Below are 24,596 nucleotides of genomic sequence, written 5' to 3' on the forward strand. Positions count from 1 at the left end.
CAACAACACACATACGACAACGGTTTTTGTGCAAAACCGTTGACGTAGAGTTTTTAACAACAGTTTTAGCCAAAATCGTTGTCTTTTGGGGATCAAAGACAGCGGTTTTTTAAAACCGTTGTCTTTGCGGGGCCAAAGATAACGGTTTTAAACAACTGTTGTCTTTGGAGGGTCAAAGACAACGATTTTAGGGTCAATGACAACGGTTCTATGAACCGTTGTCTATTAGCGTGTTTTTTTGGAAAATAGACTACGGTTTTAAGAAACCGTTGTCGAATAGTGTGGTTTTTGGACAAATAACAAGACGTTGTCAAATTTAGCGACGGAATTCAAACAATCGTCGCTAAAATTAGCGACGGTTTGACATTAACCGTCGCTCAATTAAGATCAGCGACGAGTTTGAAAAAACAGTCGCTAATTATAGCGACTGTTTAAATCAAACCGTCGCATGTTTAAAATTAGCAACGGTTTAATGTTATCCGTCGCTAAATTTAGCAACGGTTTTTAAAACACCGTCGCCATATTTCACGACGGTGTGAATTTCAACCGTCGCAATATTAAAACATGCGACAGTATTTCAAAACCTGTCGCTAAATTTCGCGACGATAAAATCCACACCGTCGCTAATTTAAATTTTGGCGACAGTTTAACAACAACCGTCGCCAACTCACTATAAATACCCGCGTTCCACTCCATTTTCTTTCACAACACTTAAACTTTTTCTCACTACTTTACAACATTAAAAATTTTTCAACACTTAAAATTTTCTCACTACTTCACAACACTTAAACTTTTTCTCTCATACACAATTTTATCATTTCACACAACACTTAAAATTTTTCTCTCATACACATTTTTATCACTTCACACAACACTTAAAATTTTTCTCATACACAATTTTATCCCTTCACAACACTTAAAATTTTTTTCTCTTACATTTAAAACACTTAAAATGTTTCTCTTTTACACGATTATATTTTCGATTGTTAGTTTCTTTTAGATTTATTAAATTATTAAAAGAATTTTTTTTATTTTTCGAAACAAATTAGCGACCGAATGCATGATTAAAGACCGTCGCTAAATGTTACGACGACGACGGTTTTTATATGATGACCATCGCTAAATTTAGCGACGGTTGTTTTATGTAGACCATCGCTAAATGTAGCGACGGTTATGATTAAAACTGTCGCGAATGGATTTAGCGACGGTTTTATATACCGTCGCAAATGCTACCTACCACAACGGGTCGGATAAAATCCGTTATCGTAGCCCGTTTTTCTTGTAGTGAATGCTAGTCATAATTAAGGTTTTTAGATCAACCTTGACCATCTGGTAGGATATAATCGAATACATAACGTTGATTTTAATATCAATTGTAAGATCAAGTGATTATCACTTTCTCAAAAATTATAGTTTATGATAATGAAATTATTTAAAATTTCTAAATCATATAACAACTCAAAGCACTGTGTTTTGATCATTCTTGTAAAATGGTATTCTCTGGACTCCAATATATCAACATATATTTCATGCATGATTGCATGCGTCGCTTTATTTATCAAAGTGATCACATTATATGTAAGTATATTGAATATACATTTCATGCTATGTCGCTTTAATTATCAAGTGCTCACATTATATATATGTAAGTGGTAACAAACGCCAAGCCCACAAATAAACGTGGTCTTGGGAAAAAGTCCCGTATTCTTGAAAACCAAAATTAAAAATTCGACATTTCGTGAGTGCCTTAGGGTATTTGCGCGTTCAAAAGTTAAAAATCATATTGTTAGAGTAGATGCCCTGCAAGCCAACTGTTGGCTAGGAATTTTATTGACTCAGTTGTAAAGAATAATCTTTATTTTAATATAATTCATTATTTTATGGTTTGTTATCTCTTTATCTGTATACCCATGTTATCAAACATAGATAAAGACCTTGATTATACTTTAATATAAATGAATCGTAATTCGATGTTGAAACTCGTTTGTAAACACTGTATAATCTAAATTCGTTCCTAGTCGATTCAACCGCCTAAAACATGGATAAAGGTCGCTTGAGCTTGAGACTAGCATCTGTGATGTTGTGTACTGCGTTTCTTGGTAAGGGTATAGAGATGTCCAAACATGCAGATGGGTAGTCACAAGGGCGGAGCTATGTATGCTCATACCCGGGCTTTAGCCCGGGTGGCCCAATTTTTTTTGAAAAAAATTATAGGTAAATTTTGTAAAATTTTAGAATAATATGATATTAGCCCGGGTATATCAATATAAAATATTAAAAAATTCTAGAGTATAAAATTTTAGCCCGGGCGGAGCCATATTTCTGGCTCCGCCCTGGGTAGTCATATGATGATTATACCGAACAACCCTCCATCGGACTTTCCAAGTGGTTATCATTCATCGAGAGGATAAGTCCGTGGTTATGATTGTACACCATTAGTCCTTACGACCCGGGACAACACTGAAGCTCTATATGCGAGGGCTGTGCTTTGACTCGTTTACCGGCTCCAGGAGAGTCATCAGGTGGCGAGGTTGGGTACAGTTACGACACATATAGGAGCCAGTGCATTGTAGTCGGGAATTCACCGCTCACCTACGGGTGTAGATATCCTATGTGACCTAATGTAATAATAGTGCATGGAATCTCTGGCCAGAGTATAAGATGTACGTTGGAGAAGGAGTTCTCAAATAGTACACGCGGTGCCACTATTATAGTTATCACATAGTTATCGAATTAATATGCAACCCTCGATGAACCAATGGTTGCTGATTCGATCGGGATATATGAGATGAAGGGACCGTACTGTACGTTAATCATAATCGACTGGTTCTTGCAGGCACTATCAGTGATACCTAGGGGATCATGGGGCGATGCTACTAGACGCTCTTACCATGATCCGATGGGTGCAATCAGAAATGAGTTCTGACATTCTTGATCAAGGTGTTGATGAAAAGAATGGGGCTAACTGAGGTAAGCCCGAATAAAGGATTATGTCCTGAATCACAAAGAGTTGTGAACCCACGGCTAGCTGTATCCCTGAACCATTGAGGGTCACACAAGTACTGGATTATTTGTTCCCGTTGAGATAATAAATTCAAGAAGTTGAATTTAAATTATGATATAGTAAATTCAAAGATTTGAATTTATGATAATTAAATTTTGAGAAAATAAATTCAAGGAATTGAATTTTATGAGAGAGTAAATTCAAGAAGTTGAATTTATGAAATTTGGAAAGAATAAATTCAAGGAGTTGAATTTGTAAAGTTTAAGAATTTAATTTATTAAACTCAAAAGTTGAGTTTATTAAATATTAAATTAAATGTAGTGGGAAGTATGTTTAATGGGCTTGTAGGGGTACAAGTCCAACATACTAAATAATTAAAGTTCTTAATGGACTTTGATTAATTAATTAAACAAGTTGGACTAGTCCAATTAATTAATCAAGCCCATTAATGTTAATTATGATTATTAGGTCATGGAATTTTAAATAAATAAATAAATAAAAATTCTTGACCTAAAATCATAGTCTCCACTAAATTGAGTTGTGCCAATTTCGAGAATCACCAATTTTGGAAATGCAATAAGAATCTTTCATTAACTTAATTAATCCAATTAATTAAGTAAAGGAATGATTAGTATGGAAAAAGGATTTTATTAATTCTTAAAATTGATTGCATGCATTCGGTGGATTTTTAAGGAAAGGGAATTGAGAAATAAGGCACCCGAAATTTCTCCTTATCAAAAAACATAACTTTCGGCTCCTCCAATTAATTTTTCGGTGTGCTCTCAAAATTGTGTTCTATCTCAATTACAAAATCTTCTACACTTTCTAGTGCAAGTTAGAAGAGGAACATATATTCTGGTCGTGGACCTGATTAGTAGATCGAAGACCGTTCGTAGGGGATTCACGAAGAGCTATCTCCGCTAACCCCGGAATAGTTGGAGCCCATTGATTTATTCACCAAAGGTATAACAATTTCTAACATCCTATGCATGTTTATGTATTTGTTAAAACCATACGAGTGTCCAAAATTATTTTGTTTTTCAAAATAAAATAAAAATTTTAAACTTCCGCTGCGTTTTTGGGCACGTAGAAAACCGAGATCAAACACATATTCCTTTTAAAAACTTTTCTATATCATCATAAACCTCTTCAACAACTTTTGTATGGTTTTACTGTCTATTAACTTATTTTTATTTATAATTTTAAATTATCTTTATTTGTAAACTCATTTACTATAAATAAATTATTTAATATTTAAAATTATTTATTATTATGTTAAATTGATATATTTATTTTATATAAAAATAATAATTTGATAATAATAAACTAAAAATTTATTGAGAACATAATAAAAATATAAGGGCACAATATTAAGAGTTTCGATCGAGCATTACAAAATATTTCATAAAATAAAACATGAGATAATTAAGTGCTTCATAATTAATAAATTAATCTTGTATTTAAAGAAACATAAAATACTTCAATTTTAAATGTTGGTGGTGGAATTATTGAAAACTGTTTCAGCCTTGAATAAAATAGGCCAAACCGAGTTTAGGGCAATTACCCTTTTAATTTTTTGAATTGATTTTTATTTACTTTTCAAAAAAGAATTAAAGTTTCGGCCTTAAGTCAGTTGAATGCTCTTCTACGTATTTGTCCGTATCAGATAACAATTATTGATACTTGCGACCGAAGATTTTTGACGCTAAAGAATATGAGAATTTGAACCAACAAAATATATTATACCATCTCAAAACGCAGTCGAAATAACATATAACATGTATAGGATGCTCAAATCTCGAAATTTCCAGCCAAAAAAATGGTCAGGACAACACATCCCAGGGCGATTGGTTGTAAAAAATAGAGTTTTTAGGGCTACAAAGTGTAAATCAATTATCCAACAAATTGTGATTAAACTAAAACTTGCATATTATGACTAAAACAACCACCTAGGAACCTACATATCGACATTATATAAAGTTGAAGATATAATCCAAGCTAAGATAGTCCAAGATGAACAGGACCAACTTCTCGATGAGCAGTGGCAGCAATCGCAATAGCACCAGCCGCAACAAACTGAGACTGGGCACTCACTAAAGAATTCTGCATCAATGCCGATTTTACAACTCAAAGTTCCTGCCTTTTATTCTACCTGGTAATACAGTTTACTAAGTTATAGTAGGTGTTTGGCAAGCCAACTCATGGTTCGGGCTTTTATCAACTATAATGTAAAACAATCTTTATTTTTTAATAATATTTTATAATTTCATTCGATTATGACATTATACTTTATTTGTAAACTCATGCATGCTGCATAGATAAAGTTCTTAAATATACAATAGGTACCACGAGGTCTGTATCACAACGTAAGATCATGAAACTCATTAGAAAGTGTATCATATATTTTAAATAGGATCCTAATCGAATCAGCAGCCTAAAACAAGGATAAAGATCGCTCGAGCTTGAGAATGTAAACGTCATGTTTCATTGGCAAGGGCATTGAGATGTCAATTCACATGGATGGGTGATCATATGATCATACACTGAATAACTCTCTCTCGAACTATCCACGTGGTATCAAAGTCAAGTTATTCTTGATCATGTTGAAGGGACCGTATTATACACTAACCATGACTAAAATTTCTTGCAGACATTATTAGTAATACTTAGGGGATCATGGGCCGATGTTACTAGACGCTCTTACCATGATCCGATGGGTGCAATCATAAATGAGTTCTGACATTCTTGATCGAGGAGTTGATGAAAAGAATGGGGCTAATTAGGGTATGTACGGATAAGAATAAATGTTATTCATGAGGATGTGGACACACGACTAGTTGTATCCCTGAATAATGGAGGGTCACACAAGTATCAGATTCGTTGTTCCCCATTGAGAGAATCATTTCGAGAAGTTGAAATTTGGCAACTATAGTTTGATGGAGATGATATACAACTATAATTTGGCAACTATGAGATGATATAAAATTTCGAGATTTGAGCTTGAGACTGTGTTTGTCAACTTTTGATAACACATTATATATGTATAATAATATATGTACATGTTAGTAGTCACCACTACTAATACCAACATTTAATTAGAAACTTTCAAACTCACTAAATAAATGATTAAAAACTCATTATAACCCCGATTGACGATCTGAGAGCGTCGATATATCAATGATACAAGTCTTGTTCATATAATGAAAATTAAAATTTTCGAAGATCAGAATTTTCATTTAACATATCGGGCATCTGTCATGTTAACTTTCAGAATTTCAGGATCAAACTCAAGCTCCACGTCAAGTGACTTTGGCATGCACTGGAAGAAATATCTGTAATAAAATATGAAGTGTTATCTCAAGAGAAATAAAATAATGCTAAAGGAAATAACTAAAAATAAAATTGTAGATTAACAGTCCCCGGCAACGGCGCCAAAAACTTGATCGAGCAAAACTTGCACTGTGATATCCTCAATAAAAATATGATTTTGTATGCTCAAAATTAATCGCAAGTGCACGATGTCAAGTAATAATATAGTGTACAAGAGTACGAGTATCGTTCCACTGAAGACTCTGTTTAACAATTATTATTTTCAGTTATTTAACATTTAGCAACGAAAATTGAGTTGTGTGATTATTCCTACCATGCTCAAATAAATATGCAATTAAAATGATTCAACAAGTAATGAATGAGAATTTAATTTAAATGTTGAGTTAAAATTCAATGAGAAATGGATTTGTTGGGAATCTCGGTTCACCTACCCCTCGTTAATTAATTAATTCGTTCGATCGTGATCTACGCTTCCGACAGGATTTACTAATCTATTGAACACACTCACTCGAGCTATGCCAAACTAATTCTACTCAATGAAGTAATTAAATATCTTTAATTATTTATCAAGAGCAAATCGCATTTCGATCTATGAACTCCCCTAGTTTTCGACCCTAAGGACTATGACTATCGGCACGTATCCAATTTCATATATCTATGTAAATTCTAGATCCGCGAATTATACTACTCGATCCTATCACTCGTTATTCTCTCGAACTCACTCGTGATATGAAAACGTCGTTAAAGTTAGCTATGCTTTAATGACACGATAAAACAGTAGTAAAATCAAGAATAACGCACAATCGAAATTTGAATTAATTCACATCAACGTTCGGGGTAGGATCCCCTTTTATCCCAACAAATAATAAAGTTAGTGTAATGCCCTAGATTTTATATCATGTTAAGCAAAGATTATTGAAGTTAAATTGATATAATTATAGACGGGCTATTACGAGACCCAAAGTGGACCAAGCATATGATTTATACAACTTGGGGACAGAGAGTCTGGCGCCCGAGCGGTAGAAAGTGACCGCCCGAGCGCCAGTGTTCATCAAGTAAGTGTCGCAGGCAGAAGAGTTGGCGCTCGGGCGGTAGTTTTTGACCGCCCGAGCGCCAGGGGTGAACTTTGAAAATGCTTGGGCAGAGAAGGCCGCGCTCGAGCGATAATTTACCACCGCCCGAGCGCGAGACGTGTGGTATAGAGATTAAGACATTTGGCTTGATGCATGCGCGAGATATATATATATAACAATCGATTTCAGAAGGAAAACAAACGAAAGAAATTGAGAAAGGTTTCTGGGATTGTGTTGAAAATCCTTACACCTTTATATTTCAATCCGTCCGTTAGATTTTAAATCCGACTTCGGTACTGTGTTCCTATCAATGCAGGCCACTACAGGACGTAAGTTTTACTACGTTTTGACATGTCTTGAAAGTATGATATTGTCAGAATTGAATGGAATTCATATATGATGTTCTTGACATATTAGACAGCGTAGAATCGAAGTCAGATTAAGAAACAGACTGAATATGGAATTGTTATGAATTTCAGAATGAAATTGACTAGAATCAATATCAGATTTGAACAGGGGTTGATTGTAAATGATTAGAATTGATATAGACTGATATAGTATTATCAGTATCGCAAGATTGTACTGTTGTACTGTCAGAATTTGATAAAACAGAGATGGTGTGATTTGATTAGAATATTGGTATTGTCATTGCCAGATTGAACAGTGACAGATTTTGAATCAAGACTTTGATTGTATCAGAGCGACATCAAGAAAGGTATAAATAAATGTTGATTCGGGATTGCACAACTCGAGTTAGGTGTGACTTGAGTTTCCATAAATCACATACTTTATTTTATTGCATTGATATTTACAAATTATCAGATTGATATGTTAATGTATTGACTTAGAACAGAGTCAGAGTCCGAGTCTAGGGCAGACAGCCTAGCTAGGGCAGAACCGCCGAGTCTTTCTCAGAACCGATAAGACTCTAGACTTGCGGTGTATCGAAGAGCCTTAGATGTAGATCGACGTCTAGCTCAGACACTCGATACAGCATACCAAAGTCTAAATTAGATTGGGATCCCTAGATTTAAAATAAGATAAGATTAGATCACGAGTCATTGATTCATGTAGTCAGACTAGATACATGTTTTGATGTTTGTTTATGCTTTTATATATGTTTTATATGATTGCATTTAATACATTGTTTATACTGGGATATTTATATCTCACCGAAGTTATCCGGCTGTTGTCTTGTTTGTATGTGTGCATGACAACATGTGGGACAGGTACAGGGTCACAGAGGTGAAGACAGACCGAGATTAGAGTGGTGATACCGGACTTGGACTAGAGCTAGGGTTTAAACACTTGATAGTAGTTGTTAAACCTGAGTATGTATGATTGTATATTTTATCAGATTTATACTTTTATACTGATATGTATAGGAATTTGATTCCATTACCTTCCGCATTTAAAAAAATAAATAAATAAAAATTTAGACCCTGATTATTATAATTGATTTAGTCCCAATGACGATTAAGAACATGATTAGCGTCCGGGTCCCCACAACAGGTGGTATCAGAGCCATAGATCCTTTAGATTGAGATAGAAGAGGCTAGTGAGAGGGGTAGATTGAGGTTTTATTTCCTGCTTTTAAATGCTAGCATGTCTTACTGCTTTATTACATGTTACTTGTTTAGCTGATTTGATATAGTAATATGTTTTATTGAGATTGGATCAGTACTGATTCTAGATCAGCAGTAAGATGATCAGAGGAGGATTGAAACAGAATTGTTGTACTTGTTACTAATCTATTTGATTATTAGATATGCCTCCGAGACGAGTACCAGAACAGGGAAGTCCATCCAATCCTCCAATGGATGTCACACCGACTCCAATGGAAACGTTACTGAAACGATTTCAGTCATTTTATCCGCCGACCTTGAAAGGCACAGAGAACGCTGTAGAGTGCGAGAGTTGGCTTGACGATATAGAGATGTTGTTCGAATCCTTGGAGTATACAGATGAGAAGCGGGTGAAATTAATTGGACACCAGTTACACGACGTTGCCAAGGACTGGTGGATTACGAGGAAGAGAGCCATGGATCATAGAGGTACGATGATTACCTGGAATATATTTAGAACTGAATTCTACCAACGTTTCTTTCCAGTGTCGTACCGGAAGGACAAGGGGGCGGAGTTTGCCAACCTTAAGCAGGGACAGATGAATATAGAGGAGTATGTGTCAAAGTTATCCTCCTTGCTGAAATTTGCTCCACATGTGGCTGACAGCGAAGAAGCTACTGCTGACCAGTTCATCAATGGCCTGAACCCCGACATTTTCACATTGGTGAACACAGGGAGACCGGATAATTTTACTAATGCCCTGAATAGAGCTAAGGGAGCAGAAGCCAGTCTGATGAGACAGAAAGGGGCTTCATTTGTGCCTCCAGCACCGAGACCACAGCAACCACCTCCCAGATTTGAGAGTGGCAGCAGTGGTGGAGGAAAGAAAGAATTTTTGAAAGCCAGGGGAAAGCAATTCAAGAAATCTGGCAGTAGTTCTTCCAGCTCCGGTGGTTCCAGATTGAGCCAGAGTTACACTGGAGTTTATTGCAAGACTTGCGGAGGAAGACATGCTACTGAGCAATGCCAGGGAGTGACTGGTAGTTGCAACTTCTGTAAACAGCCGGGACACTTTGCTAAAGTATGTCCCCAGAGAGGTTCCCAAAGATCGCAGGGGGCCGAATCATCGGGATCAGCAGCACAGACTGAGAGACGATCATCTGCTGTTCATACATTTCAGCCAGCGCCAGCTCAGTCACAGCAGAGGCCAGGAGGAAGCCAGACAGTTGGTCAGCCTCCTAGACAGCAGGCCAGAGTCTTCGCTTTGACAGAGGAGCAGGCCCAGGAAGCACCAGATGACGTTGTGGCAGGTAACTGTTCTTTATGTGGTTACTATGCTTACGTACTGATTGATACCGGTGCTTCACACACATTTATTTCTGAACGATTTGCATTGAGTCATGCATTGCCTGTAGAGTCTTTAGCTACTGTAGTGTCTGTCTCTTCGCCTTTAGGGACGGGTGTGATATCCGTGAATTCGGTTAAGCATTGTGTACTACAGTATGACGGGCATGAGATTGAGTTAGATTGCATTGTACTTGGGTTGTCTGACTTTGACTGTATTATCGGTATTGATATGCTAACCAAGTACAGAGCGACAGTTGATTGTTTCCACGAGATAGTGAGATTCAGACCAGATATGGCTGAAGAGTGGAAATTTTACGGTAAGGGTTCTAGATCGAGAATTCCTTTAATATCCGTATTATCTATGACTCAATTGTTACATAAAGGAGCAGAAGGATTCCGTGTATATTCAGTAGATTTACTGAAGTCGAGTCCAGCATTGGCAGATCTGCCAGTGGTACGTGAGTTTGCTGACGTCTTCCCAGATGAGATTCCGGGATTGCCTTCAATTAGAGAGATAGACTTCAGCATTGAACTGATGCCAGGTACATTACCGATTTCTATAGCTCCGTACAGAATGGCACCAGTGGAATTGAAAGAGTTAAAAGAACAGCTGGAAGATTTATTGGCCAAGGGGTACATCAGACCGAGTGTGTCTCCTTGGGGTGATCCAGTATTATTCGTAAGAAAGAAAGATGGTTCGATGAGACTCTGCATCGACTATCGGAAACTGAACAAGGCAACGATAAAGAATAAATATCCTTTGCCTCGTATAGATGATTTATTCGATCAGTTGCAGGGTTCTTCAGTATATTCCAAGATTGATTTGAGATCGGGATATGATCAGCTGAGAGTCCGAGATTCTGATATCTCAAAGACGGCATTCAGAACCAGGTATGAACACTATGAATTTATTGTCATGCCGTTTGGTCTGACGAATGCTCCAGCTGTATTCATGGGATTGATGAACCGTATCTTCCAGAAATATCTCGATGATTTTGTGATTATTTTCATCGATGATATTTTGATTTATTCAAAGAATATGAGTGAGCATGCTGAGCATCTAAGAACTGTGTTGCGATATCTAAGGGCTGAGAAGTTATATGCTAAACTGTCGAAATGTGAGTTTTGGCTAAGACAGGTAGTATTTCTGGGTCATATTATATCTGGAGATGGTATATCAGTTGATCCCAGTAAAGTAGAAGCCGTGATTTCTTGGCCAAGACCGACATCAGTACCTGAAATTCGCAGTTTCATGGGTTTAGCAGGATATTACCGTCGTTTCATTAAAGATTTCTCGAGTATAGCTAAACCAATTACTCAGCTGACTAAGAAGAATGCTCCATTTGTTTGGTCTGAAGAATGTGAGACCAGTTTTCTGGAGTTGAAGAAGAGGTTGACCAGTGCACCGTTGTTGACTATTCCATCCGGTACTGGTGATTTTGTGGTTTATTGCGACGCTTCTCACAGAGGGTTGGGATGTGTGCTGATGCAACGAGGGCATGTTATTGCTTATGCCTCAAGACAGCTTAAACCACATGAGACCCGTTATCCAATTCATGACCTAGAATTGGCAGCCATTGTCTTTGCATTAAAGATATGGCGACACTATCTTTATGGTGAAAAGTTTGAGATATATTCTGATCATAAGAGTTTGAAATATCTGTTTTCACAATCTGAATTGAATATGAGGCAACGAAGATGGCTTGATTTGCTTAAAGATTTTGATTGTGAAATCAAATACTATCTAGGAAAGTCTAATGCAGCAGCTGATGCACTGAGTCGAAAGGTATGTTCTTTGTCCTTATCGACGATTGGTGTTTCAAATTTGATAGAAGACTGTTGTTTGTCTGGATTAGAATTTGAAACAGATTATAGACCGTTGAGACTTTATACGGTGCAAGTAGATTCAGAGCTGATTATGAGAATTAAGGCAGCTCAGCGAAGTGATCCGAATATACAGAAATCAATATCGATGGTTAGAACAGGACATCGATCAGGATATCAAGTACGTGACAACGTCTTGTATGTGAATAATCGTCTAGTTGTGCCGAATATTTCAGAGTTGAGACGACAGATATTGTCAGAAGCGCACAACAGTCGATTCAGTATTCATCCTGGTGGCAGAAAGATGTACAATGATTTGAAAAGACAGTTCTGGTGGAAACAAATGAAGACTGATATCGCCGAATTTGTTTCCAAATGTCTGAATTGCCAACAGGTGAAAGCAGAAAGAAAGAAACCAGGAGGTTTATTACAGAGCTTGTCCATTCCTGAATGGAAATGAGATCACATTTCCACGGATTTTGTGACACAGTTGCCACGTTCCTCCCGAGGTTGTGATGCGATTTGGGTCGTAATTGACAGATTGACCAAATCCGCATGTTTTATACCGTACAAGATGACATACAGATTTGACCAGATGGCAGAGATCTATGTCAGAGAAGTGGTCAGATTGCATGGAGTGCCGAAGTCGATTGTATCAGATCGTGATCCTCGATTTACTTCGCACTTCTGGCAGAGTTTGCAGCAAGCTCTCGGTACGAAGTTACATCTGAGTACCGCATATCATCCACAGACCGACGGACAGTTAGAGCGGACTATCCAGACACTGGAAGATATGCTGAGAGCAGTAGTGCTTGATTTTAGCACTAATTGGCAAGATGCATTGCCTCTTTGTGAGTTTTCGTACAACAACAGCTATCAGACGAGTATTGAGATGGCACCATTTGAAGCGTTGTACGGAAAGAAGTGCAGATCCCCTCTCTATTGGGATGATATCTCTGAAGTGCCTGAGATTGGACCAGATATGATCAGAGATATGACAGAAAAAGTGAAGCTAATTCGAAAGAAAATGAAGGCAGCACAAGACAGACAGGCCAAATATGCCAATGTTCGACGTAGACCGTTGGTATTTGAGATGGGAGACCGAGTATTTTTAAAGATTTCACCTTTCAGAGGAGTTGTCAGATTTGGCAAGAAAGGAAAACTGTCTCCACGATACATCGGGCCTTATGAGATTCTCGATAAGATAGGAGATCGTGCCTATCGACTCGCTTTACCGCCTTCATTATCTGGGATACATGATGTCTTTCATGTATCGTTATTAAGGAAGTACCTTCCTGATGCTTCACATGCTATTCAACCAGACGAGGCCGAACTGGATGAGACGTTGAGCTATGTTGAAAAACCAATTCAGATTATTGATCGTAAAGAAAAACAACTCAGAACAAAGACAATTCCACTGGTAAAAGTTCAATGGACTCGTCATGGTACTGAAGAAGCAACCTGAGAAACTGAATCAGATATGAGACAAGAATTCCCAGAGTTATTTCGATAATGTAAATTTCTTATACAGTTTTGTATATATACTCCTTATTGATACGAATAAAATGCATGTGATTTCGAGGACGAAATCGTATCTTAGGGGGGGAGAAATGTAATGCCCTAGATTTTATATCATGTTAAGCAAAGATTATTGAAGTTAAATTGATATAATTATAGACGGGCTATCACGAGACCCAAAGTGGACCAAGCATATGATTTATACAACTTGGGGACAGAGAGTCTGGCGCCTGAGCGGTAGAAAGTGACCGCCCGAGCGCCAGTGTTCATCAAGTAAGTGTCGCGGGCAGAAGAGTTGGCGCCCGGGCGGTAGTTTTTGACCGCCCGAGCGCCAAGGGTGCACTTTGAAAATGCTTGGGCAGAGAAGGCCACGCTCGAGCGGTAATTTACCACCGCCCGAGCGCGAGACGTGTGGTATAGAGATTAAGACATTTGGCTTGATGCATGCGCGAGATATATATATATATATATATATATATATATATATATATATATATATATATATATATATATAACAATCGATTTCAGAAGGAAAACAAACGAAAGAAATTGAGAAAGGTTTCTGGGATTGTGTTGAAAATCCTTACACCTTTATATTTCAATCCGTCCGTTAGATTTTAAATCCGACTTCGGTACTGTGTTCCTATCAATGCAGGCCACTACAGGACGTAAGTTTTACTACGTTTTGACATGTCTTGAAAGTATGATATTGTCAGAATTGAATGGAATTCATATATGATGTTCTTGACATGTTAGACAGCGTAGAATCGAAGTCAGATTAAGAAACAGACTGAATATGGAATTGTTATGAATTTCAGAATGAAATTGACTAGAATCAATATCAGATTTGAACAGGGGTTGATTGTAAATGATTAGAATTGATATAGACTGATATAGTATTATCAGTATCGCAAGATTGTACTGTTGTACTGTCAGAATTTGATAAAACAGAGATGTTGTGATTTGATTAGAATATTGGTATTGTCATTGCCAGATTGAACAGTGAAAGATTTTGAATCAAGACTTTGATTGTATCAGAGCGACATCAAGAAAGGTATAAATAAATGTTGATTCGGGATTGCACAACTCGAGTTAGGTGTGACTTGAGTTTCCCTAAATCACATACTTTATTTTATTGCATTGATATTTGCAAATTATCAGATTGATATGTTAATGTATTGACTTAGAACAGAGTCAGAGTCCAAGTCTAGGGCAGACAGCCTAGCTAGGGCAGAACCGCCGAGTCTTTCTCAGAACCGATAAGACTCTAGACTTACGGTGTATCGAAGAGCCTTAGATGTAGATCGACGTCTAGCTCAGACACTCGATACAGCATACCAAAGTCTAAATTAGATTGGGATCCCTAGATTTAAAATAAGATAAGATTAGATCACGAGTCATTGATTCATGTAGTCAGACTAGATACATGTTTTGATGTTTGTTTATGCTTTTATATATGTTTTATATGATTGCATTTAATACATTGTTTATACTGGGATATTTATATCTCACCGAAGTTATCCGGCTGTTGTCTTGTTTGTATGTGTGCATGACAACAGGTGGGACAGGTACAGGTTCACAGAGGTGAAGACAGACCGAGATTAGAGTGGTGATACCGGACTTGGACTAGAGCTAGGGTTTAAACACTTGATAGTAGTTGTTAAACCTGAGTATGTATGATTGTATATTTTATCAGATTTATACTTTTATACTGATATGTATAGGAATTTGATTCCATTACCTTCCGCATTTAAAAAAAAATAAATAAAAATTTAGACCCTGATTATTATAATTGATTTAGTCCCAATGACGATTAAGAACATGATTAGCGTCCGGGTTCCCACAGTTAGCTACTAGAATTCATAGTAAAAATAAACGCAACAATGTTTAAAATGAAAGAAACTAGATTAGAAATACTAGGCGAGACGAAATCTGCGAAGAACGATGCTCGGAAAACTTCAAATCTTCAATCCAAGCGCAAAGTTCTCTCCAAAAGCTTGTGGCGGCTGCAAAATCCAGTCTGCCTCCGTCTGAAAGTCGACCCAATCCCCTTCCATAGCATTCTTCTTCCAAAATAAGGTAAGGAATCGCACACAATATCTTTCTAAAAATAGGTGGCGCTCGGGCGGTAGAAAAGTACCGCTCGAGCGCCACACCTTCTGTAAAATATCTTGGGATGAGTGGCATTCGCGCTCGGGCGGTAGAAAACTACCGCTCGAGCGCCGACCTTTCTGTCGACTTGGTCACCTTTCGCGCCCGGGCGGTAGAAAATTACCGCACGGGCGCCGCTCATTCTGTCCGTTGCCATCTCTTTTGTACACTTTGCTCCATTTTTTGTTTTCCGGCCACTTTTCCTGCAAATTCATCATGCCCGAGTGAGATATGATAAAATGCAAATGTTTACTCTAAAATGCACAGAATGTGATTGAAATAAACGTATGCACAATGCAAAACACACACAGACCAATGCAGTAAAACACGTAAAAACGACACATATCAACCCCCTCATACTAACCTTTTGCTTGCCCTCAAGCAAAATAGGTTACAACCCACAACCAAAATACGAAATAAACACAAAATGAAAGAATTAAACTAACGAAACTGATGGTGAAGTAGCAAACCGGTATCTCCTGCCTCAGCGGGTGTTTGAACCACATCCAATTAGTCAAATCACAACATTCAACATACTCCTTTTTAAAGCACCTTATAACATTTTGATTTTGACCAGAAAGTGTGGTCGTGTGTGTGCTGTGGGTCTCGCTAGCTCGTGCTTCAGACAGTTTCATTTGCAAATCATGCGAGTCACCAAATCAACAGTTCAATGCAAGTTTCGCTATCCCGAGTTCTGTTTCTAGTCGTGAAAAACAAGTGAACACAAAGCGGCTAATTTTCAAGGTTGTACACCAGGAATGAGGGAGTCAATATCATGAGGTTTCGAACGGCTAAAGAAGATGGGACGTACACTGATCATTTTCATTATGCACTTGTCAGAATTTTTATCTGACATTCCTCAACGCCTTACTTCTCCATCTATTTAGCCTTGGGATAGGATTTCATCCCTTTTTGGCTACCCCACACCTTACATCCCCTTTTTTCATTTACAACACTCTTGTTGTAAAACTACTCTTTTTTCTTTTTCTTTTTTTTTTCTTAGTGCATAATTTTCTCAAGTGTACTCCCTAAATTTTGAGTATATGGTATGTTTGTTTAGTTGGCTTAGGGATAACTCTTGAGGTATTATGCACAATTGGGACGAAAGTTATTCCGGTGGGTTCAAATGATCTACGCTATTTCATGTCACTGGTCGGTCGCGACTGTCAACAAAATTCATTCAAGTTCGACTTGCATCTCATGTTATTCCAGTTCCTCCCACAGAATCTTAAACTCGACTATCGTGTACACTAGTAATAATACCCACAATGTACGCATATACAATAAACATTTCATTTCACTGGAGCATTCATGACGTGTGATAAAACTAAGTAACATGCAATTCATTCACCCCACAATCATCATCGGCTCCCAATTCACTAGTTTCACCATCCACGGACACTCATGCACGACAAAAAATACGAATATGCAAGACGACCCCTTCATAAGGACATTGCACAAAAGAGTCAAACACAGAAATGCAAACACAAATGCAGACTAATAAACATGAAAGTTAAAACATGCTAGAAATAAACAACGGTGAGAAAGAAAAACAAAAAACATCGAAAAAATTAAATGTGCAAAGGAGGGAAAACAGTAAACTACCCTGATCAAGTGTCATCCTCATCATGCTCCGGCGGTGGCACTCCTGCGGCCTCCCGCTGCTGAGAATAATCATACTGGAACTGGAATGGGGGAGGAGGTAGCGGAGTCGGTGGAATGGTCGACGGGTCAACGCCCCCGTGCACAAGCAAAGTGCGCATCATGGAGTCAATGTGCGATAAATGGTCCGCGACATAGGAGTTGAACTGACTCTGATGTGCTTGGAAGGCTAGACTTTCATCCATCTTATCATTTTGAGTTCGCCTGCGAGGTTGTGGTGGGAGGCGGGGTGGGATGGCAGTGTTAGATCCACCGGCTTCCCCCTCCTGAGTGGGGAAGTCCGCCCGTCGTTTCGCTCTTTTTCTCTGTTCATCCTCCTGACAAATCGGCTTCATCGGTTGAAGCCACTCCTCGTCGTCCCGAAACAGTACCCCAGCCCGTGCGCACAGTTCGGATATGATCGTCGGAAAGAAAAGCCCGATGTGGCTGCTGTGGGCACTCAACATGATCTGAGAGGTTATAAGTCTGCCCACATTGATGTTGTACCCTCGGGTCAACGCAAACAGCAGCACCGCTCTTTCCTTCTGAACTTCGCTCTTATGCGAGACTGGCATCATCCGCCGGGCCACAAATAAATACCTCATGGCAGCAGTGGTGCGCAAATACTTCTCGTCGAAACAACTCGGGGGTCCCCCTAGTGGTTTCCATGTCGCCCCAGGAAGACACAAAGTCTCGATAATCTCAGTGTAGTTGGGCTCCGCAATCAATGCCTGGTAGTTGGAGTCGTCAACCTCCGCTGTTTCTAGGAGGGCGTTAATCCTCACCGAATCAAACGGCACAAGCTTGCCTCTAACAAAAGCTCTCCCATCAGTTCGCTCACAAGAATTTACATAAAACTCCCTAACTACCGACACCACTGCAGCTTGAGGGTGCTCACTAAATTTATCCCATCCCCTTCGACCCAAGTCCACAAGGGGCTCTAAATATCTATCCTCAAATTGGCGACGAAATCCCCTTTCGGGAATGGGGTTTCGGTGAATTTTAGCATGGTCGTATCTAGCACGAGATTCCGCACTCACGAAACGTGTTCTATCAAATGAGGATGAAGAGGAGGAACTGGGATTACCTCTTTGCTTCTTGGGAGCCATTGTGTTGGAAGAGTGGAAGATGATGCCTTGAATTGGAAAAAGGTGTTCTTGCTTCCTGAAGGAGAGTGTGCCTTGCCGCCGGAAATATGAGTGGAGATGGTGGTGCCTGCACAAGAAAATCGAAAAGGGGGTGGGGGAGAGTTAGGGATTTGGGGAGGATATTTGGGTTGATTTCGTGCAGAATGAAGAAAGGGGGAAGGGATTCCGCGTTTTAAAAGCTGTCGCGCTCGAGCGGTAGAAAGTTACCGCTCGAGCGCGAACCTCTCTGGAATTTTTGTCCAGAGGTAAGAGCTCACGCTCGGGCGGTAGAAAATTACTGCCCGAGCGCCAACCTCTCGGGAATTTTTTTCCCGAGGTAAGCATTCGCGCTCGGGCGGTATAAAATTGCCGCTCGAGCGCGAACCTCTCTACCCATTTCAATTTTTTTTTTTAAATAAAATAAAAACACAAGCAAGAGAAAATATATGAATTGACACGAAAGAACAATTAAATCAAATGCAAGAGAAGGGGAAGAAAAGTAGTTCTCAATTTATAGTCGAGAGCTTGACTGTCGGTCCGTCTCAGTTCGGCATGTCTTGGAACCGGGTGATTCCAAGTTGTGGCTCAATTGTGCCACCCATGTAATGCTTCAGGCGCTGGGCATTGACCGTAAATGTTCCATCCTTTCCGTCTTTCAATTCTACAGCTCCTGATGGATATACTTTCGAGATCACGAATGGACCAGACCATCGTGACTTCAATTTTCCGGGAAATAGTCGCAACCGAGAGTTGTAGAGTAGGACACTTTCACCTTCTTTGAATTATCTTTCGATGATCCGCCTATCATGAGCCTTCTTTGTCTTTTCTTTGTATGACAGTGCTAGATCATAGGCCAGATTCCGGAATTCCTCCAACTGATCTAGTTGAAGCAAACGTCGTTCACCTGCATCAGTAAAGTTAAAGTTTAGTGCTTTTGTTGCCCAATATGCCCGATGCTCTAACTCTACAGGTAGATGACATGCTTTACCAAACAAAAGCCTATACGGTGTAGTGCCATGTAGGTGTTTTTAAAGCAGGTCCTATATGCCCAAAGAGCATCGTCTAACCTCACCGACCAATCTTTCCTATTGACACCTACCACTTTCTCCAAAATCCGCTTAATCTCTCGGTTAGACACTTCCACTTGACCACTCGTCTGGGGGTGATAAGGGGTAGATATCTTATGTGTGACACCTTATTTGCTCAAAAGTTTTTCAAAAAGTTTGTTGCAAAAATGAGTGCCACCATCACTAATGATTGCTCGGGGTGTTCCAAATCGGTTAAAAATGTTTTTCTTCAAAAATTTTAAGACCACTTGAGCATCATTAGTGGCGTACGCTTCCGCCTCTGCCCACTTAGACACATAATCCACCGCAACCAAGATGTATTTTTTTGTAAAAGAACTGGGAAACGGTCCCATAAAGTCTATCCCCCACACATCAAAAACCTCACACTCAATGATATTATTTAAAGGCATTTCATGACGGTTAGAGATGTTACCTGACCGCTGGCATTTATCACAATGTAGCACATAAGAACGAGCATCTTTAAAGAGAGTTGGCCAATAAAAGCCACATTCAAGTACCTTGGATGCCGTCCTTGTTGGTCCGAAGTGACCACCTACCTCACGGTCATGGCAATGGTTGAGAATTTGATCAAACTCTTCCTCCGCGACACACCGTCTTATCATGGAGTCTTCACAAATTTTAAACAAAAACGGTTCCTCCCACAAATAGTATTTCACGTCAGAAAAGAATTTCTTTCGTTGGTGAAACGATAGGTTTGGTGGAGGTGTGCCTGTGACAAGAAAGTTAGCGAAATTTGCATACCATAGACAATGTTTTATCTCAAACAGTTGCTCGTCAGGAAACCAATCATTAATAGCTTGATCTACACAGTCATTACTAACAAGCTCTAGTCTAGATAAATGATCCGCCACCACATTCTCAACACCTTTCTTATCTCTTATTTCCAAATCAAACTCTTGTAACAGTAAGATTCACTGAAGTAAGCGTGGCTTTGCATCTTTCTTAGCAAGCAAATATTTCAGTGCAGAGTGGTCTGTGTAAATAATGACCTTTGTCAAAACAAGATATGCATGAAATTTATCAAGTGCAAACACTACTGCAAGTAACTCTTTTTCTGTGGTGGCATAATTTAATTGCGCTTCATCTAGAGTCTTACTTGCATAGTATATAGTGTGGAATACTTTGTTCCGTCTTTGGCCGAGGACAACACCAACCGCAGCATCACTAGCATCGCACATGATCTCGAAGGGCAGGTCCCAATCCGGTGCCACCAAGACAGGAGCCGTCACCAAGCGCTCCTTTAAATCCTCGTATGCCTGCAAACAGTTAGAATTAAAATCAAAGGGCATATCTTTCATAAGTAGAGAAGATAGAGGTTTGGCAACTTTAGAAAAATCTTTGATGAACCGCCGATAGAAACCAGCGTGGCCTAAAAAACTTCTAACTCCCTTTACTGAGGCTGGTGGTGGTAGGTTCTTTATGACTTCAATTTTTGCTTTGTCCACCTCAATTCCTTGCTCCAAAATCTTGTGCCCTAAAACAATTCTCTCTTGTACCATGAAATGACACTTTTCCCAATTGAGCACCAAGTTCGTCTCCTCGCATCTTCTCAACACGGATCTCAAATTCTGCAAGCACTCATCAAACATTGCACCAAAGATAGAAAAATCATCCATAAATATTTCAAGAAAGGTTTCAATCATATCATGGAATATAGCAGTCATACAGCGCTGAAATGTAGCAGGTGCATTACAAAGACCAAAAGGCATTCGGCGAAAAGCAAACGTGCCATAAGGACAAGTGAAAGTGGTTTTCTCTTGGTCCTCAGGTGCAATTGTGATTTGATTATACCCCGAATACCCATCTAGAAAACAATAAAATTCATGCCCCGCTAATCTCTCCAACATTTGATCAATAAAGGGAAGGGGAAAATGGTCCTTACGGGTGGCATCATTCAACTTCCTATAGTCAATACACACTCTCCACCCCGTAACAGTTCTCGTGGGAATAAGTTCATTCTTTTCATTGGTGATCACCGTAATCCCACTTTTTTTAGGCACACATTGAACCGGACTTACCCAAGCACTATCGGAAATTGGGTAGATAATAAATGAATCGAGAAGCTTAATAGTTTCAGCTTTCACTACCTCTTGCATCTTTGGATTTAGTCGTCTTTGAGGTTGAACGAGAGGTGAGTACTTTTCTTCCATCAAGATTTTATGCATGCATATCGAAGGACTGATTCCCTTGATGTCCGCCACCTTCCAAGCGAATGCCCTTTTGTGCTCTTTGAGAACTCGCAACAATTTGTCCTCCATAGCCTCTGTCAAAGCAGCAGAAATAATGACAGGCAATGTGTTATTCTCACCTAGGAATATGTACTTTAAGTGCGGAGGTAAGGGTTTGAGTTCAAGCGTCGGTGGCTCCTCGATGCTCGACTTTGGAGGGATCAAATCTCTGCGCTCTCCTAGATCTTCCATTTTCATCTTCATTGGCTTTCTCCATGGATGGTTGGCATTGAGATGTGCCACAATTTCAGTTTTTTCATCATCCAATTCCTCTTCTCCCAACTCAGTAGTGATAGTGGCCTCCAAAGGGTCCCTAAAAGCATCCTGCACATAGTGAGACACAAGAGAGTCAAAAGCATCAATTCTAAAACAGCTATCAGAACGCAGTGTGTGCTTAAGTGCATTAAAGACATCAAAAGTAATCTCCGCCTCGCCCACTCGCAATCTCAACTTCCCTTCTTGTACTTCAATCAGTGCCTTGCCAGTCGCAAGGAATGGTCTCCCCAAAATTAGAGGCATCTCTGTATCCTCCTCCATGTCGAGCACCACGAAATCCGCAGGAAAAATGAATTTGTCCACTTTCACTAGCACATCCTCAATCACTCCACGTGGGTATTTGACAGATATGTCAGCCAGTTGCAAGGATATCCTCGTCGGCTTAGGCTATCCCAACCCAAGTTTCCTAAACACATATAATGGCATAAGATTAATACTTGCACCAAGATCACATAATGCCTTATGAAAAACAACATCACCAATCATGGAAGGAATAGAAAAACTCCCTGGGTCTTTTAGCTTCGGTGGGATTTTGTTTTGCACCAAAGCGGAGCAATTTTCAGTTAAGTTCACTGTCATGTGACCCTCTAACTTCCTCTTATTTGCTAAAATGTCCTTCAAAAATTTAGCATAACTAGGCATTTGCATTAGAGCATCGGCAAAGGGAATATTGAAATGCAATTTTTTAAACACCTCAAGAAACTTACCGAATTGTGCATCTAGTTTTGCTTTTTTCAATGCTGCAGGGAAGGGTGGAGGAATAACAATTTTGGTTGTGCAGTGGGTGCTAGTGTAGAGTTAGAAGACTTACCTTTTGATGTCTCAGTCGGTTCATCCGGTATTTGAATTTTTTCCTTTCCCTTCGACTCCAAAATTTTTCCACTCTTCAACTTAATGGCCTTCACTTGCTCTTTTGGATTAGTCTCGGTATTACTTGGCAAGGTGCCTTGCTCTCTACTTGCTATCATCTTCGCTAACTGACCAATTTGATTTTCAAGCCCCTTTATCGACGCATCCTGATTTTGAAGTCTAGTTTCAGTGGATGAACTAAACTTAGACATCATTTGCTCCAAGCTGGACTTTTCTTCTCTAGGAGGATCGGATCTGTACATCGGTTGTTTCCCATATTGTTGTCCTCCTTGCGGTCTATTCTGACTGTTTTGACCACCCCATGAGAAGTTGGGATGTTGCCTCCACCCAGGATTGTATGTGTTCGAATAAGGGTCATGCCTTGGGCGGTTTTGGACTCCCACTTGGTTCACTGGTGCCTCATTTTGCACATAGAATGGATTGTCGTCTTGACAGTCCTTCGCATAGTGTTCCCCTCCACACTTTTCACAGAATATCTCTTGAAGACGCATCGCCGTGCCACCCACATTCAAGCCGTCTATTTTCCTGTTTAAAGCATCAAGTTGTGCAGTAATAGCAGAAAAATCAGTTACCTGGTGCACTCCTGCACTCTTCCGCTGGTTGTTCCTTTCAGATTGAGGATGATAGCTGCTAGTAGCCATATCCTCTAACAATTCATATCCTTCCTCCGCGGTCTTTCTCAACAGGTTTCCACATGCAGCCACATCTATCATAGTACGGTTAGGAGTAAGCAAACCATAATAAAATGTTTGAACGACTAACCCAAGTGGTAACTCGTGATGTGGGCATCTTCGTAGTAGATCCTTGAAGCGTTCCCATGCCTCATATAGAGATTCCTGATCAAATTGAGCAAATGTCGTAATGTCTGCCCGCAGCTTCATGGTCTTGGAGGGAGGGAAGTATTTGATGGGAAAAGCTTTCGCCATGTCGTCCCACGTAGCGATCGAACCTACAGGCAAACAATTTAACCACGCTTTAGCTTTATCACGTAAGGAGAAAGGAAATAAACACAACCTAACAGCATCATCAGAAACTCCATTGAATTTAAAAGTATCGCAAATTTCAAGGAAATCTGCGATGTGCGTGTTTGGATCATCTACTGCAGTTCCTCCGAATTGAACTGTGTTCTGAATCATCTGGATTATGGCTGGCTTGATTTCAAAGTGATTTGCCCGCACGATAGGCCTCACAATGCTAGGGCGTGCACCCTCCAAAGAAGGTTGGTTATACTCCAGCATTGGTATGCGACGCGGTATCTCAACTTGTCTATTGTCACGCTGTTCCTCTCCACGTTCTTGCTCGTGTCTTTCCATCAGTTCTTTAAGTCTTTGTTGTTGTCTTCGCCTTCGGAAAGTTCTTTCAATTTCAGGATCAAACTCAAGCTCCACGTCAAGTGACTTTGGCATGCACTGGAAGAAATATCTGTAATAAAATATGAAGTGTTATCTCAAGAGAAATAAAATAATGCTAAAGAAAATAACTAAAAATAAAATTGTAGATTAACAGTCCCCGGCAACGGCGCCAAAAACTTGATCGAGCAAAACTTGCACTGT

The 24,596-nt window shown here is 39.4% G+C and overlaps 1 non-coding gene across 1 annotated transcript; it reads left to right on the plus strand.

Annotated features, from left to right (window-relative positions):
* Positions 1-23,814: 23,814 nt before the first annotated feature.
* LOC140831240 (small nucleolar RNA R71) lies at positions 23,815-23,920 on the plus strand. The gene has a single exon (XR_012117817.1). It is a non-coding gene; the product is annotated as a small nucleolar RNA R71 (small nucleolar RNA).
* The last annotated feature ends 676 nt before the right edge of the window (positions 23,921-24,596 follow it).

Source organism: Primulina eburnea, chromosome 4 (assembly GCF_022965805.1).
Source record: "Primulina eburnea isolate SZY01 chromosome 4, ASM2296580v1, whole genome shotgun sequence".
In the NCBI taxonomy this organism is placed as follows: domain Eukaryota; kingdom Viridiplantae; phylum Streptophyta; class Magnoliopsida; order Lamiales; family Gesneriaceae; genus Primulina; species Primulina eburnea.